Here is a 13,919-nt window from a genome sequence, read left to right on the forward strand (position 1 = left end):
TCCTAAGTTCCGGCCCTGGATCCCTCTGCCTGCTCTGTCCTTCACAGAGCAGGGCTGCCAGTGTGGTTGCACAGAGCATGCTCCCCACACCTCCACCGTGACCATCTCCAAGAGGAGAGCTGGTCTTGTGGTAGCAAGCATGACTTGTCCCCTAAGCTAAGCAGGGTCCACCCTGGTTGCATTTGAATGGGAGACCACATGTGAGCACTGTAAAATATTCTTGTTAGGGGATGGAGTCACTCTGGGAAGAGCATCTAGGTTCCAAATTCCCTCCCTGGCAGCATCCCTAAGATAGACTGAGAGAGATTCCTGCCTGCAACCTTGGAGAAGCCGCTGCCAGTCTGTGAAGACAATACTGAGCTAGATAGACCAATGGTCTGACTCAGTATATGGCAGCTTCCTATGTTCCTATCTGTGGGGAAGGTAAGGTTTACTCTGATTTCTCCACCCACTTGTGCACCCGTGTGATCATGAGAATTGCTTTAGTGTGGCAGGCCGAGGGTGAATTTCATGACTGAGTGGGGACTTGAACCTGGGTCACTCAAGTTCTAGCCAGACTCTCTAATCACACCACCACATAGCCTCTGAAATCCGATTCCCTCCCACCAGCTTTAACCATGGCTATATGCCACTTGAGCTCCAAGGTTACCCATAGTGAACAATAACCAGCTTAATCAGGGTTTGTTAATCCACTTCAAATCCTTGATTAGCGCTAACCATGGGTAATGCTGGTGACAGCAATGCTCAACCATGGTTATGACTGGCAGAGAGGAAGGTGAGGTACCATATTTACCCAAAGAGGACTCTGAATTTAAAATGACCCCCTGATTTCTAATATCAAAGAAAGTGGGGGGTGGGGGTGGACCTAGCCTTGGGTTCAGGTAAATACAGGAATTTGCACTGGAGGGAAAGGCTGGAACCTGGAAGGCTGGAATATGGCCCACTCCTATTCTCTTAACTGTGGTTAAAAGCAGGGGCGTAGGGACCGTGGAGCAAGGGGGAATGATCATCTCCCTTGATGATCAGAGGCTGCCAAGGCGCCCCGGCGCCCTCACCCAGGGTACCCCCCCCCCGAAGCACTCACCAGCTGGGAGCTTGAGACACAACCCCTCTCCTCCCCAGCCAGTGTTTCACTGGAATGCAAGCTGGACTGGGGGTAAAGCCCAGCCAGCCAGCATTTCAATGAAATGCTGGTTGGGGGGGTGGGAGATGGTCCAAACAGACTGTCCCGTCCTCGGCATTGGCTCCTCTGCCCCTTGCATCAGATGCAAGGGGTGTGGCTTGGGAGAAAACCTAGGGGGTTGGGGAGCTGTCAGAGACTTTGCCCTCCGGCCACGAACAAGCTCCCCACCCATGCCACCGGTAAAAAGATATTCAATCCGGCATCACCACTGACCCGCAGAAGGAAAAAGGATACATGCACTACTCTGGGAACCGTTTACAAATGAAATTCCTCCCTCCAGTCAAAACATAAAGCAAACGCTGCTGTGCAGTTTTGTCTAATGGTTTTGTGAATCCGTTGAGAACTAAATAATTACATAAAGGTCTTGGAACTGGATTCACAATGGGGGGGGGGGAATATGGGCACGGTGACAACTGTTAAACCAAATGCAGATGCAGCCATGGCTTGTTTGCCTCTCCTTCCGAAATAAAGACAAGGAGCAAAGTTTGTTTTCTACACGCTGTTTTTTTTTGGGGGGGGGGGGGCAACAGATGATACACCTCAAGCCTAGGAATGGTGATCGTTGTGCATGGGAATCTCCTAGGTCCTTGCTACCACTGCTCAGAGCCCCCAATATTATATTTGTTTAATCACATCCCAGATGCCAGATGGGATCCCAAAGCATTTAACAACAGAGATGCATTCAAAATAACCATTTGTTACTCTCTGCAGCTGCCAAAATGGTAAAAATAGACAAAGAGCAGAGAAAACGCAGCTTCATTCTAGCAGTTTTTGACAGTTTTCAATTAGGATTCCGTCTCAGCAGGCTACCAGGGTCAGAGGAGAGAGCCAAATCAAAAAAAACAAAACAACAAAACATGGAACCATCTGAATTAAGCAATAAATAAAGGAATTAAGCAATATTTCTAGGTCAGTCCAGCAATTAATCCTTTCCCCCTCAAGTGTGTGGTACTCTAAACTGACATAAATGATGTGAAAACCAAGGGGAGTGCTTGGGAGAAGGAGCTGGTGATGTAAGTTGGAGTCAAGTCTCAGTACTAAACGTGCTTGAAGGAGGTCAGGGCACCCCGCATGCAAGGGTGCCCTGGCCCACAGGAGCTGCTACCAAGGGAGGGGCTGGGTGCCCTGACCTCACAGCTGCAGTTCATTCATTCAATTTTTATACTCTCCTTCCTGAAATGGCTCAGGGCGGTTTACACTAAAATCAAAAATACATAACTAAGATCAAAATGAGCAGTTTCACTCCTAAGCAGCAATTCTGCCAGTTCCAAAAGGAAGAGGAGAGATGCTTTGTGGGTGCTGAGCATCTACAAGATGTGCTCGCCAACCCCTTCTGGGTCCATGCAGAAGAAGATGGGAAGAGCTATTCAGCAATGCTCAGTAAACGATTTTCAGCAGTGCACTCTTTCATTACCCCCTTTTTGGCAGTGCCAACATTACCCCCCAAGGAAATCTCGGTTTTTGGTTTGCAAAAGCAATAAATGCATGTTAGCAAGCAACCCTAGAACTTCTCCATTTTCTCCTTGTATTAACTTCGCCCTTCTTCTACAAGGAGCTGAGCTGCCAGCGACATGATGCCATTTGGCATGATCCCAAGGCTAAGACTCAACATTAAAGCAGGTTCTAGTTGTTCTGCTTGTGGACAAATATTTGCGAGTACAAAAAAGGGACCTTTAGGAATCCAAATATTCTCCACAAGATCCCCCCCAAACCCTGTTGCTTTGATGCATTTTCTTCTCTTAAACAAAAAGAGGCCTCTTCTTGCTGGCCATATCACCCAGGAAATCGGGAATCATGTAACCACATTATGACATCACAGTGCCACACAGCCAATCAGATTTGGGTTTTTTCAAAACATGAAGACAAATCAGAGTGAGGGCAATGCTGTTTGCCTACACTTGGAATGGCAGCACATTTGGGTCCATTTTGTAGGCCTCAACAAAGCGGGGGGCAGGGCGGGCTGGGGGGCACAAATTTTGCAGAAAGTACATGTGGTAGCAAAATGCATCCTCTCCCCATAGTTTCAGCTCAGTTCTAGCACAGCAAGAACATGCCCAAGCTTCAGAAGGTAGGATAGCCAGATTAGGAAACTAAATTCCAGGCAAATTTGTTTTTACAAATTCAACACTTGTCTTGCCCAGCAAAGAATCTAAAGGTGAAGGATTAGGATAAGACAAAGTCAAGGAAGGTGGGGAAAGCCAAAACACAATAGCCGTTGGGGATGAGGCTATAGCTCAGTGGTAGAACACCCCAGGCTCACTCCCTGGCAGCATCTCCAGGTAGGGCTGGGAAAGATTCCTGCCTGAAACCCTGGAGAACCACTGCCAGTCAGGGTAGACAGTACTGAGCTACTGTGGATTGGCCAATGGTCTGACTTGGTATAAGGTTAATAAACAGGAAAGAAGGTACAGGTGAACACGGTTATCTGTGGGGCTTCCATTCTCCAGGGGGGATCATAGATAGCGGGGCATTAGGGCAATGGGCATGGGAGGGGATTAGATTCCTGGAGAATGGCAAAAAAGGGCAGAAATAACCAAATAAAGTGCCCTACTGTGCCGCACAGGTCTTCAGCCTTCCATAAATGCCCTGCCCCCCGCTCCCAAATTGGTCCCAAAAAATCAAGAGGAATTTTTTTTTTTTTTTAAGAGCTACAAAATGTGTCCTGCTCCCAAAATGGCATCTGGAAATAACCTCAGAAATCACCCCAACACTGCAGATACACAGAACTTAACCCTTTGTGTTCCGCGTATGCAGGGACCAGGTGCCTATTTTGCAACTGTGGTTATACAGAACGGCAAATAGTGATGCCATGTATAGTGAGGTCCACCTGTATACCCTGACTACTTTGAGCAAGGTTCTAAATTCCTCTGGATTGAAATATGGCACTGAAGAGACGCCTGCCTCTACCTTTTAATGGAAGCAAGACCAGTACAATTTCTATTTACTCCCCAGTATGAAGGAAGTGTCATGAGTTGGGCCATCTTATGGAAACGTTGGGATTCAAATGTTATTGAACAAAGTGCGTCACAGTGGCTGGTTCTATCGAAAGGATGTCAAATGCTCCTTTGTCAGATTTGGGGTGAGGGGAGAAATACCTAGGTCAGCCATCCAGGTTGGGAGGGATGCAGTAGTTGTTGTTTCCACACTCCGCAGTTCTAAACTAAAAAAAAAATTCCATTGCCATCCACAAGGCAGATCTATTTGATCCTGCTCTCCTCTGTTAATGATTACATATAAAGAAAAGAAGGAACGGACTTTGCTCCCTGGAATGGAAGTCATAGTCAAATGCACCCCCTCCTGAAATTCTATTATAATAAATCTGAATTTGTGAGTGGGGTTTTTCACTCTTCTTCCTCACCCAGCATCTTGATATGTCCCTCAATCACAACCATCACACCATGTTTTCCCCTGGACATAAGAGGAAAATGTGGCACCTTAACGACTATCAGTTATGTTCTAAGCCTTCATGGAGTAGAGTATGGGTCCCCAACAGCAGCCCCAGATGCTGCTGGGCTACAGATCCCATCATCCCCCGTCACACTGGCCTTTGGTATTAGGACTGGAGATGATGGGTTTTGTAGTGTAACCATTTCTGGGGATGCAAGGTTGGGAGGATATAATTCCCTTCTTGTGCCAAAGCACCAATCCAGATCAGGGCCGCTACAGCTGCTCTTTGTTAAAAGAGATGTTGCTGGCTTTAACTCTTAATTACAGAGTCATCGTAACCTGCAGTCCAGCTCTTAGGAGTTGCAAAGAAATGCAATTTCTAGATGCAATTTAAAATTCTACGTGTCATAAGTAATCTTTCCAGCTTTGGCTCTGTGTGTGTGTCTGTGTGTGTGTGTGTGTGTCTGTCTGTCTGTCTGTCTGTCTCCATTTTTGAAAGATTTCAGCCAGCGCTGGGTTCCCAGCCTGCCCAGGAATGTGGCTCTCTGCTTTTGCAAACAAGGAGAGGCGCTCCCAGCTGCGCTGCAAACGCTGAGCCTTACTTGCAAATGGGACATGCAGCCCTGTTTGCTAACGTGGCCACGTCTCCTGCATCTGACATCAGACACAGGGGATGTGGCTGGGTGCCAGGTGTGGCCCGAGTACAGCGGCCCGGGTTCTTTGAACCCCCACCGTGCAATGGTGGCTCCAGCCCTGGCAATTAGCTTTAAAGGACTTGTGCTCTGAAGTTCAGGCCTTCTTTTAATTTCAAAGCAACTCCCAGTACCACCCCATTCCTTTGGGCCTCGGGGCCATTATTTCCAGCACTTCTCCTAGTCCTTGCACTATTAGTGGACTTGGCAACAGACCACGTGATCCCTGGGATTCTGTATCTGCTACCAAATCCTTCAAGATGAGCAAACAAGTTCAAGATGCCATTACAGACCCACTAAAAACACATTGCAATGCCTGATCTGGCCTGACATGACTCCATAAGCTTTTATAAACTCGACATCCTTTTTCAAATGGCTCCCATCCCCAGCAATCTCTCAGGATTGACATAACAAATCCTATCAATGGGGCTGGATGCCAAAACAGAAACAAACACTGTAATGTGATGCAAAGGAATAAACAGCTGCTTCCGTCTGTGCTGACCGGCAACCCAAGCTAAGAGCCTCGCAGATTAATACTTTCATCGAGTAAGGGCTGCAGTGGAATCCCAGCATCAAAGCAAGATAATTGCACTGGCTTGAAAGACAGCAGTGGAAATATCTGAGGGAGGCCTGTTTGAGTCACAGTCGCTTAATTACCAGTGTCCAGTGCACCCAAGACAGAGTGAGCAAAAGGCAGATTAAGATCTGTTGCTAGACTGTGGTTGAGTAAAGGGAGGAGAGCTGGTCTTATGGTAGCAAGCATGAATTGTCCCCTTTCCTAAACTGGGTCCATCATGGGTTGCATTTGAATGGGAGACTATATTTATGAGCACTGTAAGATATTCCCCTTAGGGGATGGTCTTGTGGTAGCAAGCATGACCTGTCCCCTTAGCTAAGCAGGGTCCACCCTGGTTGCATATGAAAGGGAGACTAGAAGTGTGAGCACTGTAAGATATCCCCTCAGGGGATAGAGCTGCTCTGGGAAAAGCATTTAGGTTCCAAGTTCCCTCCCTGGCAGCAACTCCAAGATAGGGCTGAGAGAGATTCCTGCCTGCAACCTTGGAGAAGCTGCTGCCGGTCTGTGAAGACAATACTGAGCTAGACAGACCAATGGTCTGGACTCAGTATATGGCAGCTTCCTATGTCCCTATGATGGAGCCACTCTGGGAAGAGCACCTGCCTACTTGCATGCAGAAGGTTCCAAGTTCCTTCCCTCAGAGAGACTCCTGCTTGCAACCCTGGAGTAGGGTTGCTATGTCACCCGGAAATCCAGGTAGCCCCTGAATTTTGGCACCTCCGCCTGGCTGCTGAATGCACCCATAGTTCACCCTGATTTTAAAGGTGCTGCCCAGTTTGCCTGGATTTTTCTGTAGGCGCCTGACAGAGCGTGGGAATGTGGCCTAGAGCCGTGCATTCCGGCCCTTCTCTCTCCATTCCCACCCCCGAAATTTCCCCGATGTTGCAACCGTGTGGCGTCGGGGTGAGGATGGCGTTTTTGCTGCCGCTGGCCACGCTCACCTAGCCCCAAGCCTCACCTGCCTGCGAAGGCAAGAGAAGCAGACAGAGCCGCTCCAGGGCGCGACCCGGCAGCAAACCAACCCGCAGGGCAAACAGCAGCAGCAGTGAGAAGCCTCACCGCCGTGCCACTCAACCCGGTGACGGTGGCGCTTGTGTATCTGGCTAGCTGCCGCTGGCAGGCGCCTTGGACTCCGCTTCGCACGCAGCCCTTATTTCAACCACGCCACTGCCCCCACCACGAGGGCCCCCCCCCACCCAGTCCCAAGCCTCAGGTACTGAAAAAGCCGGCAGGAAGAAGAAAGTAAAGTTCCTGGTAAGCCATGGCTAAACTCTCTGGCCCCCTCTCTGAACCTAATAACGGCCTCTGTAGACCTTCCCTGAAAATGTGCAAGAGGGATAAAGAAATTCTCATCAGGGAAGAGGTGGGGAATCAGTCCCTGGCCTTTAGCAATAGCAATGCAGCTCCTCAGCAGAAAAGCAGAGCTTCTTGACCCTCTGCAATCATGGGAAGAGCACTGCGCAGCCCATGGGGGCAGGAAAAACTTGCAGCCTTAATTTGAAACCTGTGCATTTTTATTTGTCCTATTGCTGCTGTTAATATGTCAAGGAGAATAGTCAGGCCAAGTAAGATAGTTTCCCCAACTATTGTCGGATGTTGGTAGATATCCAGAGCAAATACAAGTCAACTGGAAAATGCATCTGTCAATTTGCATAATATGCAAATTATCTGCATGCCAATTTAAATATGCAAATTGGGGCACCCGGAGTGCCAGGATATGGCAACCCTACCCTGGAGAAGCTGCTGCCAGTCTGTATAGAGGATCCTGAGCTAGATGGACCAAAGATCTGACTCGGTATATGACAAGCTTCCTATGTACTATGGCATTATGGTTACACAATGAGCACTCCCAGGGAAGCCAGTTCCATGCAAATAGCACTGTGTCAAGCGTCCAAGTCACTACAAGATGGGGAAACCAAAGCAGAAGTCCTACTTCACCCAACTTCGGTTGGTATGCTTCTTGCTCATCACCAATGCCCCATATCTGAATGACAGTATGTTGGAATGTGGCACCTAATTTGCATGATCTCCATGCAAATTTTCAATCTGCATTTTGGTTTCATATGCATAGTAAATACAGAACTACCCAGTTTATTCATATTCCAAAGTCAAATGCAACAGATTTGAGAATGTCCATGGCTGGGGCAGGAGATAAGGCCAGAGCTTGGGGTAATGGGTATGCTTTGCAAGCACAAGTTCTTAGGTTCGGTCCCTGACATTGCCGGCTGAAAGGATCTTAGATCGTTACACTGGGAGAGAGACACTTTCTGCTCACTGCAGGAAATCCACAGCTAGAGAATCCCCAAGAGACAGCTGTCCACTCTCCTGAGTGAAGACCTCCAGTAAAAGAGAGATCATCCACTTCCCCAGATAATTGGTTCTGTCCTCACCATAAAGAGATTTCTCCTAACATTCAGCTGAAATGTGCCCTTGTGTAAGCCCATTAGATCTTAATCTATAAGTCAGGCCCACAAATTTTGGGCATCAGTACCAACTCCTGGGATGAACGCTCATAATGATTTTTAACCCCAACCCAACCACCCACCCCACGAGATGGAAAAAAGGTGATAGCCTCTATCTGTGTGCTAACACTCCCTTCTTATCCCTATTAGGGTAAAACTGTAATCATTTTTGCACAAAGCAAAGGGTTTGGAGCAACTTTGAATGAACTGTTGTCCTCTCTCCACAGAGAGATCTCTGAAGGAGAGTCCTGCCGATTTTCATTTATTTCCCCCTGACAACATTTTATTTTATTTTATTTTTAGCATCAATACAATTTTAAAGTGGTGTTTGTTTTTCTAAACAAAAACTTTCAAAGGCTTTTAAAACACCATTGCAAATTTGGCCGCTGCAGCCTGATGTTCAGGACAATAAAAGCATAAGGACACAGTGAAAGTTATGAGTGTTCTTATGGATGTGGTGATGGCCACCAGCTTGACTGGCTTTAAAAGGAGCTTAGACAAAGTCATGGAGGACAGGTCTATCAATGGCTACTAGGCTGGTGGCTGTGGGCCACCTCCAGCCTCAGAGGCAAGATGCCACTGACATATCAGTTACAGGGGAGCAAGAGAGTATGCAAGCCCTCACCCCCTGCCTGTGGGCTTCTCAGAGGCATCTGGTGGACCGTGCGAAACAGGATGCTGGACTAGATGGGCTTCCTTGGGCCTGATCCAGCAGGGCTGTTCTTAAGTGCAATGATGCGATCTCCTCTTTCCCATCTCCAAGGGTGGGGATCAAGATTGGAGAACCCCTGTACAACAGTATTGTTCTGACAGACAGTCAAGTCAGCACACAAGAAAGCAATGTAATTTCTAGTCAGGTGAAACATCAACGGAGGATAGCAAAAGAAACAAGGAAGGAACAGATTTCCAGCATAAATGTTCAGGGTTCTGAACCTAAAAGTGTGCAAACACTAAATTTGTCAGCAAACATCTGCCAGTCACTGCAACTAAAAGTCTTCAATCAGAAAAACACCAATGATAGAATCAGGATACACTTTATTTAATCCTGGAATAATATGAGTAAATTAGATCCAAGCAACCTTACGGCTGAGAGGCAGAAAAATATGGCCTTAAATTCTATGTACAGTGCATATTATGATAGAAGAAAACACAAAAGACAAAAACAATTATGCAGATCTGCACATGTCTGCCTAATTTCCTTAATGTGTCCCAAATTCAGATTATATGGAAATCCACAACTTGTAACATTTCCGCAGGCACCATGGATCAATCCACCGTATTTCCTATCACCCCCCTGATTTTACAGATGTGAAGTCAAGAGGAGAGCTGGTCTTGTGGTAGCAAGCATGACTTGTCCCCTTAGCTAAGCAGGATCTGCCTTGGTTGCAAATGAATGGGAGACTTGATGTCTGAGTCCTGTAAGAGATTCCCCTTAGGGGATAATGGGGCCGCTCTGGGAAGAGCATCTAGGTTCCAAGTTCCTTCCCTGGCAGCATCTCCAAGATAGGGCTGAGAGAGATTCCTGACTGCAAACTTGGAGAAGCTGCTGCCAGTCTGTGCAGACAATACTGAGCTAGGTAGACCAATGGTCTGACTCAGTATATGGCAGCTTCCTAGGTTCCTATCTGCATCCCTGGAAACCACAAAATTGCCATGTGCAAAGTGTTAACATATAGGTCTCACGAACCCCAATATTATTTTTACAACAAAAATCATACTCTTAAGGAAGCTCCCTGCATTGCTATTTCTCTATCACTGCATCTCTATCCCCTGGGTATAAAGAGGAACAAGTTACTAAAAAAAGTAACAAGCTAATAACCTAATCAGCCCAGAGGCAAAGGAGTGTACCATGGAATGGAGGAACACTGCATAACTGGGGAGAAGGGAGGGGAAAGACAGGCTTAATTCATCACATGAAAATGATTAAGCACAGTTCGGTTTGATGCCTGAAATGGCAAACCATGTCTGGGTTCACACAGCCATCAAAATCAGGGGTAGGAGGCAGGCTACCCTGGTTTGCATGATCATGTGAACTCACAAAAATCCCTGCAGCCCATGTGCCTCAAAGTGAGGTAACCTGACTTTCCTACCCTGCTCTTAATTGACGTCGGAGGAAAGGCGGACTCTCTGACCTTGATCCTCTGGTCATGTGAACCCAGCAGGCGCTCCTTCACATGGAAACAATGGACAATTGTGGCTAGAGGGGCTGCCATTCATGTATGTACCATTCTGCAAAGCACACTCTATGACCCTGAAGCTTCAGCCGCTTCAGCAGGGCTGGGTCCGCATCCTTCTCTGCCGCGGCCAGACGGCAGCTGCTGCTGTCATGTGGCTTTCCAGTCTGCTGGGAACGTGTTGGGAAAGCAGTCCAGGCCTTGGAGGGCTTTCTAGGCTTGCAGCTCCCAATTGCAACAATATGTTCAGTCTTTGCTGGCCCAAACGGTTATGTGCAGCTAATGGGATAGGCGCTCTCCAACCCACCCCCAAATGGTTGCATGAACAGGCTCAATGGTTTGCAAGCAGCCAAACCAGAATTAGAAACCACACTTTAGCCAGATGGACATATCCATTACTGTCACTTCAGTGAGTGTCTGATATTTCCTGTACTGAGCAGGGACTGGATTTGGTCCCTTCCAACTTTAAATCCTATTATGGTTGCCCGAATGGCACCCAACACACGGCGAGAGGTGTGTGCATTTTTCTTCCCACATTTCCACCCCGGCAGAATCACCAGAGGTAGAACGTTTGAATCATGTGGCTAAAACTCTGCTTCGAATAAGAACTTTAACTGCATGGTTCAGATGTTTCTAACCTAAGAAGAAGCCAGATGTAACAAGTTGTTCTGGTAAAAACTGATCTGCCTACTTTAGGAACAACATAGGAACATAGGAAACTGCCATATACTGAGTCAGATCATTGGTCTATCTAGCTCAGTATAGTCTTCACAGACTGGCAGTGGCTTCTCCAAGGTTGTAGGCAGGAATCTCTCTCAGCCTTATCTTGGAGAAGACAGGGAGGGAACTTGGAACCTAGATGCTCTTCCCAGAGACGCTCCACCCCCTAAGGGGGAATATCTTGCAGTGCTCACACATCAAGTCTCCCTTTCATATGCAACCAGGGCAGACCCTTCTGAGCTACGGGGACAAGTCATACTTGCTTCCACAAGACCAGCTCTCCTCCCTTAGAGAGCTTTCCTTTCGCTATCACTAGAACTGTACCAAATCTGACCTAAATTGGTTCGCACATGCACCTCAAACATTCACGCAGCCGCCATCTTGAATCAGGATGGATGACATCATCACAAACTATGCCCTTGAGCTGTCCCTATGTAGCAAATTTGGTTCAAATCGTGTAGGCAGTTCACAAGTTAGCCCATTTGCGCATCAAACGTTTACAGGTCTGCCATTTTGAATGGGGTGGGTAACAGCATCACAAACTACACATAAAATCCATTCCCTGCTCATCTAAAAAGGTTCTTCTGTATTCTACATCTGCACTTCTCCACATGGGAGTTTGGGTTTCCAAGAAAAATTAAAAAATGTTTGCAAAAAATATGTGAAGGTGTCAAATGTTCATTCTTGTTTCATATTTGGTTTGGCATTTTGACGATTTTTTTTTTTTTGCAGGAGGGGAAGATTTTTTTCAAAATGGAGGGAATTTTTGTTTGTCCATATTGGCTGGGCTGAGAAATGGTTGGGCCAGAAACATTTATATAATGAGAGGGTTTGGGCTGTCAAAGTTGGAGGTTGCAGAAGAAGGAAGAGAGTCTGGAAGTCTGCTAGAGAAAGTCCAGGAACGCAGAGTGAGCAGTCAGTCAGCAGGAAGAAAAGCAGAGTTGAAATCACCAGAAGAAAAGGAAGAGCCAGGCAAGACTGAGCCCCAGACCTGTGCTGTAATTAGAACAAGAAGCTACCCAGCAAGCCAGAAGCTGAAAGGGAAGCCCAGAGGACTCTGAGCAGGGACCTGCAGAGAGCCAGCTAGTGGTTGTGTTTTTCCAGTTTTTATTTCTCCCTGACCTGCTCTGTTAAAAACTGTTTTGAATTTTTTTTTTTTTTGCTGCAAACGTAATGTTGTAATTGAACCAGTTTTTCTAAAAGTAAACTTTCTTGTTATAAAAAATTAGAAGCTTGTTGATTTGTCTACACCTCACGCCTATAACACTACTGAGTGGTTTTCGGGGTGTTTTTTTCCGGTAATTTTTAATAAAGGTGAAGAGCTGTTGTAGTGGACCCAGCCATACCAAAAGTCCACTTGGTGGCAGCGGTAAAAAGGTTAGGAGGAATAGAGGCTGTTCCTCCACACTGTATATGCTGCCTTTGAAACAGAACTAGATCCAGGGATGAGGAAATGTGGTTTCTAGGCCATCAGCTTAGGAAATTAGTCACAAGTACATAGTCATCAGAGAAGAGTGAAAGACTCCATACAAACAGCAGAAGGATTTTGCTGCAACCATTTTTTCCACTGAATGCAACAGAATGTTATTCGCAAACATTGCAACTACCTCTGTCTATTCTGGGAAAACTGACAGGCCACCCACTAAGAGGAAGCAGGCTTTTTTAAAAATGGGAATGCTATCACTTTGTTGAACCGAGAACCGCCAAAGTGAACAAGATCAGATTTTGCCTTTAGACCAATATTAGAGAACATAGAAATCTGCCTTCTATTGAGTCAGACCCTTGGTCCATCTAGCTCAGTATTGTCTACAGCAGGCCTGCTCAACTTAGGCCCTCCAGCTGCTTTTGAACTACAACTCCCATAATCCCAGCCACAGTGGCCAATAACCAGGGATTATGGGAACTGCAGGCCAATATCTGCAGGAGGACCCAAGAGAGCTAGCATGGTGTAGTGGTTAGAGTGCTGGACTAGGACCGGGGAGACCCGAGTTCAAATCCCCATTCAGCCATGAAACTAGCTGGGTGACTCTGGGCCAGTCACTTCTCTCTCAGCCTAACCTACTTCACAGGGTTGTTGTGAAAGAGAAACTCAAGTATGTAATACACCACTCTGGGCTCCTTGGAGGAAGAGCGGGATATAAATGTAATAATAATAATAATAATAATAATAATAATAATAATAATAATAAGTAGAGCAACCCTAGTCTACACAGACTGCAGCGGCTTCTCCCAGATTGCAGGGTTAGGTTTAGGGCAGGAGTCTCTCCCAGTCCTATCTTGGAGATGCTGTCAGGGAGGGAACTTGGGAGTCTTCTACATGCAGGCTCTTCCCAGAGCAGCCCCATCCCCTAAGGGGAATATCTGACAGTGCTCACACATGTAGTCTCCCATCCAAATGCAAACCAGGACAGACCCTGCTTAGCAAAGGGGACAAGTCATGCTTGATACCACAAGACCAGCTCCCTGGTGGAACAAATGATTATTCATCACTCCCCGCCCCACCCTGCTCAACTCCAGCTGTATACAAGGCCCAAACTACATAATTTGGTCCAGCATGCTTGAAGTCAAGACAGCAGCTGCCAGTGGGCAGGGGGGAGGATCAGGATCCATGATTCCCAGCAAGGAGGCATTTAACCCTTTCCCTTGGTGCTGTAATCCCAACAAATATCACAACCCTGAAACCACTATTCACCCCGAGAAAGAAGTATTAACACACTGTTCTTC

At 46.9% G+C, this 13,919-nt stretch overlaps 1 protein-coding gene across 4 annotated transcripts in view; it reads right to left on the reverse strand.

The window, feature by feature from the left end:
• Positions 1–13,919, reverse strand: part of DPYSL2 (dihydropyrimidinase like 2) — a 102,830-nt gene that overhangs the window by 48,953 nt on the left and 39,958 nt on the right. The window lies entirely within an intron of this gene.

This window comes from Hemicordylus capensis, chromosome 8 (genome assembly GCF_027244095.1).
Source record: "Hemicordylus capensis ecotype Gifberg chromosome 8, rHemCap1.1.pri, whole genome shotgun sequence".
Classification (NCBI taxonomy): Eukaryota; Metazoa; Chordata; class Lepidosauria; order Squamata; family Cordylidae; genus Hemicordylus; species Hemicordylus capensis.